Raw genomic sequence first — 5,952 nt, 5'->3', positions numbered from 1 at the left:
TAAAAAGAAGTGTGATGGCGGAACCTGCTGAGACCAGGCGGGAAGAAGCTGTATGCGGATCCGGAGTGTATCCGAATTGTCTTCTAGGGGAATATTTAAGGATTCGTTTGCGCATCCTAGATGATTCCATGTCGCCAGTCCTGTCCTGCGTAGAAGTGAACCTGCGAGAAATATTTGTGTGCCACGGAGCGGTTGAGCCGCAGTATGTAGCTTTTCTCAGCTTTTGCCGGAGTGTTTAATTGAGCTCCGGACGAGCCGGGCTATCAAGCCGCGAAGTAGTCCAGACTCCTTTACCGGCGTCCGGGGGCTTGGCCATCGACTCAAGGTTTGATTGAAAGATGCCACTCGTTTCTTTTGGTGTTGAAGCAGTGATATGCTCTTCGGCCCCGAGGTGGAGTTCGGCTTCGCATTTAGCCGTTATGACGCTGCGCTGGACGGGCATCTTAAGCTTACGATAGATGTAGTGTGGTATCGCGTTAAAGCGAGCAAACGCGGTTCGCTCCAGCAGTGTATGATAATTACTGCGGACAGGGATGATGTCGACGACTAACTCTTCGGTATGATAATTGTTTGGTGATGCCAAGACTACCTCCAGAGTGATGGAGCCTATACAACTGGCCTCCACACCCAGCATTGCACCTCTGAAGGTGGTTTTGGCGGGTTCGATCCTTGAGGGATCGATGCCCATTTTGTCCATTGTGTCCCAATAAAGCAGGTTTAGGCTACTGCCACCGTCCATAAGGACTCGCGTCAGTTAGAATCCGTCAATGATGGGGTCGTGTACCAATGCGGCTGAACTGCCATGACGGATACTGGTAGGATGGTCCTTGCGATCGAAAGTGATCGGACAAGATGACCATGGGTTGGACTTTGGGGCGACTGGCTCCATCGCATGGACGTCCCTTAGTGTGTGCTTCCATTCCTTCTTGGGAATGTGGGTGGCGTATATCATGTTTACCGTTTTCACTTAGGGAGGAAATTTCTTCTGTCCTCCTGTGTTTGGCGGCCGGGGCTCTTCGTCCTCATCGCTATGCAGCCCCCTTTCCTTATTTTCGGCATTCAACTTGCCCGCCTGTTTGAGCACCCAGCATTCTCTGTTGGTGTGGTTGGCTGGTTTATCGGAGGTGTCGTGGATTTGACACGAGCGATCGAGTGTGCGGTCCCGGCTGAACGGGCCTGGATTGTTTCTTTTAAATGGCTTTTTCCGCTGACCGGACTTAGAGCCACTGAATCCGGCATTGACTGCCATGTCTTCGGCATTGTCGCCATTGTTGCGACGCTTATGTCTGTTGCATCGTGGCTTGCCGTTGCTATCTGGGCATATGAAGTGCCAGGATTTCTTGGTGTGATGTTACTACGAGCCAGCCAGCTGTCCTCGCCCATGCAAAAGCAGGTCATGAGTGTCGTGAGGGCTGCCATGGGTTTCGGCTTCTCTTGGCCGAGGTGTCGGGCGAGCCACTCATCGCGGATGTTATGCTTAAAGGCCGATAGGGCTTCAGCATTCAGAGAGTCGACAATTTGGTTCTTTTTAGTTAGGAACCGAGTCCAGAATTTCCTGGCTGACTCTCCGGGCTGTTGGGTTGTGTGACTTAAGTCATTAGCGTCCGGTGGTCGCACGTAAGAGCGCTGGAAGTTGTCAAGGAATGCGTCCTCCAGGTTCTCCCAACTGCCAATGGAGTTTGCCGGCAGGCTATTCAGCCAATGTCGAGCAGGTCCTTTGAGTTTAAGGGGGAGGTACTTGATGGCATGTAGATCGTTGCCACGGGCCATGTGGATGTGGAGAAGGAAATCTTCAATCCATACCGTGGGGTCTGTTGTGCCATTGTATGGTTCGATGTTTACGGGTTTAAACCCTTCTGGGAATTCATGATCCATTACTTCATCAGTGAAGCATAGGGGGTGTGCGGCCCCTCTATGCCGGGCTATATCACGACGCAGTTCAAATGAGTCTGGTCTGTTGTATTTGGCCCGACCAGACTTGTTTTTAGTGTATCCGGCAATCATAGTTAAAAAAGGCGCGCCTAAGCGAGTGCTTAAGCACGCCTAGGCTCTAGGCGTTGGCAAAACGCATTGCGCATTACTATGCTTAATCTGTGCATAACTGCGCATAAGCATGTGCTTTGGTCAGTAAAGCGCAAGGTGGTGGCAAAATGCACAATTAACGCCAAGCGCTTTTTTGAACTATGATAGCAATGGAATCTTAAATTAGAACATTTGTTCTTCAAGTTTAGGCACTTTATCTACATGAACAGAGTACAGTAAGACGCAAGAATATAATACTTAAAAATATAAAATGAGCTCATAGACCTTACCACATTCTTGGTTCGGGACCAGTACAGAACAAGGCGTTCCCTGTCATCGTCCAGTAAATGTGTCTTAGGAGAACGTAAGGGAATTTGATGAGTTTCTTTGCCGGTGAAGTACATTTTCTTCAAGTAATTCTGATACTGCCACCAAGCATTCTTGAAGATAGTAGAGGTATTAGCACAGGTTACCTCATCCCGAGTTTCGAAATCGGTCCTTCTCTATAGAGAAAAATGAGAAAATTTGCTATATTATAACCATCATGGAGGTAGGATGTATGGGACGAAGCAAAGTAATTGCCATGAATAACATTACTTACACATAACTCCTGGACAAACACCTGCAACTGGCATTTTCCTTCATCTTCAGTATAATATTTCCATGATGGGAAGATACGCACATATGATTTAACAACATCAAATGCGATAGATGCTAAACTACGACTAGCTAGTTGTGCTTCCTCCACAGGAATAGGTGTACTAACTGGTGGAGTTGGGGTTCGCCGTGATAGTACTGGCCCTTTGGGCACTGGAGGTGCCTTACTAACTGCTCTTGTTTGGGAGCTCTGTGGTGGAGATGGTGCTGTGTCAACAGGAACTGGGTTACTATCGGGTGGGGTTGGGGTTAGATTGGGTAAGCTGGTTCTTTGTCCATCGCAATAGGGGTACAATCTGCAAGAGTTTGGGTTATGTGTGGTAGGGCTGGTTCTTCTGCATGTACAACCGGGGTGCTATCTCCACCAAGAGGTAGCACTCTTTTATTTGAAGATCGTGTTTTTAGTCTGCTAGATACTGGCATCACCCGCTCCAATTCAAATGGCTGATAAACAGGAAACATAGTTGAATGTACATACATTGTATGAGAGACAGATGCAATAGAAAGTGTGGAAAAAAAGGGCATGAAATAGTTGACATGTATATTGTTTAACTAAAATGGATAGCATGACATAATTTCACATATATGATGTCTATCTAAACTGGATAGCATAGCATAACATAATTCAAAGATATGATAAATAACTAAATAGGATCGCATGACATAATTCACCTACATGTTATCTAAGTAATCAGGATCGCATCATTTAATTCACATATGTGATTTATATGCTAAACAGAGGGCATTCGATATGATGTCTGAACTAAGAACATGGTGTTGAATATTGTGTATATGATGTCTAAACTATGCAATGCAAGACACCGTATGCATGATATGACCAGTATAACCGTGCCAAGTCAGAGCATACACCTCAGTGGGGGAATAGGACTGGTCATCTGTCTCTGAATCCATCTCTGAGGAGCTACCGGGACCCAACAAGAGATCTTCTTCGACAGGTAGCACTGTCTGCTCTGAAGGCCTTGTTTTCACTCCAGATTTTTCCATCTCCCACCCAAATGGCCGATTCACAGGAAGAGTAGTTTAATGTACAAACATTGTCGACAAATGGAAATGTAACAAAAAAAAGGATGGGCAAGATATCATTGAAATATATGATGCCTGGTTCAACATGATGACATTGCACATTTCACATATATTATGGCTGGCTAAAAGACATGAGACTGCATAATTCCCATATATGATATAGAAACTAAACAGGTGGCATTACAGAACATGTCTAAACTAAGCAGATGACATATATGATGTCAAAAGTAGGCACTGCAAGGCAACATATGCATGATATGACTAACATCATCATGCCAAGGTAGAGCAAACACCCTGGGGGGAAATAGGAGTGGTCAGCGGCATCTGAATCCGCCTTAGAACAGATATCTTCCTCTGGATTACAATCTGGAGAGGGGTGGGGAGGGTTTGCCATTGAACCCACCATGGAGCGATGTCTGCATGACATTGTATTGCCGTGCAAAACTCTTCTCTTTTTCTCTACATGTTCGGCATGACAGTGTACAATATCTGACATGCATACGAAAAATATGGTGAGATTATGTAAGGAGAGCATGCAGAAATTTAGAGTGATGGTAACAACCAGTGGATGGATCCAAAAATAATTATAGCAGGCTAATGATTGCTTTAAATTAATAAAAAGACAGATGATGATTGCTTTACTATTTGTTTCCCACCCAAGATGAACAACATAGGCATACCCTAGGTGAACCAGATATTAGACAGACGTACTATTCATTGCTGCCTCGATATGTGCCCCACAACTAATTTAGGACTCAAGTTTGAACATTAATTTGGACCTGACTTGGGAGTCCAAGAGCTGAACATGATGATAAATTAGCAGGTAAGTTTAAGCAATGCATAACGTAAGAAGAAACAAAAGAGTGCGACCTCTCTTGTGGACCCGTGTACTCCTCAAGTTCATCTGCTGAGTCGATGATGGTGATGCCATTGCGGTGGGTGCCGGCGGCAGGGAAGGAGATCTGAGGCGGCCAAAGACGGCTAGGAGTCGTGATGTCTGGTTTGGTGGATGCTTCTGTCGATGGAGAAGCTCAGGTGAGGTGGACGACGTCGTGGTAGGAGCAGGACAAACCACACAAAGTTCCCTTCGACACGTACCTGTAACTAATGTAATTCTGTAAGGGCTCATTTGGCTTGCATGATTCTTAAAACAAAAGGATAGGAAAAACACTGGAATAGGATAGGAAAATGCGCATGGTAAACAGAGCATTTGTAAACACAGGATTTTTGTCAACTTGGGTGTTTGGTTTACAGGAATTGGAAGAGCAAAGGAATGCAACGGAACATGGCCAAAATAAAGTGAAACCATATGAAAGCGTGTACAGTTATAATGTTATTCTGCCACTAATGCACTTGGTCTTGTTTTCATGCATAGGATTTTGAAAAGTAGGTTTAGGTGGATGTTTTGGTTTATTGCTTTCAATAAAATGCATGAATAATTGAATAGTAGAGTGCCATTGGAAAATTCCGTATTGCTATGTTTTTCCGTTGAACCAAAATAGCCCTAATGGATCGACATGAATGTATAGTAATAAGTGATGCAACAAGTGTACAACCTCTTTGTCGTAGCCGTGTCGACCTCAGCATCATTGGGTTGGTCGCTGAAGCAGTTGAGGCAGAGGTGGCTGTCAGAGGTGTGGAGGAAGATCTGAGGAATCTGTAGACAGCGTCCAGCGCACTGCTCTGTTGTGATGGATCGTTCTGTCGTTGGAGCAGCTCCGGTGAGCCGTAAGACGTCAAGGCTGAAGCAGCACAAGACATACATCGTCAATCTCAAGTGGGATTCTAATAGCATCTCCAGTAGATGATGTAAAATGGATGTAAAATTAACATCACCAAAAACTACCTGACTACAAGAGATGAGGTAAAAACTGTTGACTCTGAACTTAACTGTCAAAACGAAAATTTGTTGTGGAATCTGAATGCTACTGTCGAAACTGAATGCAATGGTAGCAGAGAGGCACTTGACATGTAGTTTAGGGAGGGCCTGCAGTTCATCTTCAACCTGCACCCCCCTGAGCCGTCAGCCACCACCGGCCGAACCGCCAGCCCCAGCGTCGCCTCGCCGCCCCGAAACAACTCGCCACCGCCGCCCCGACCAGCCCTCTCGGCCCCCCGCCCTGAACCCTAAGATAGATAGTGGGGTACCTCTCCAGCGAGCCCCCGTCCCCGCTGCGGGTGGTTCTTCCTTAACTCCGGCGAGCCCCCCCCCCCCAACCCCTGAAAATC

This window comes from Triticum aestivum, chromosome 7B (assembly GCF_018294505.1).
Source record: "Triticum aestivum cultivar Chinese Spring chromosome 7B, IWGSC CS RefSeq v2.1, whole genome shotgun sequence".
Lineage (NCBI taxonomy): Eukaryota > Viridiplantae > Streptophyta > Magnoliopsida > Poales > Poaceae > Triticum > Triticum aestivum.
The sequence above is the reverse complement of the archived record's forward strand: the minus strand, read 5'-3'. Positions refer to the sequence as shown.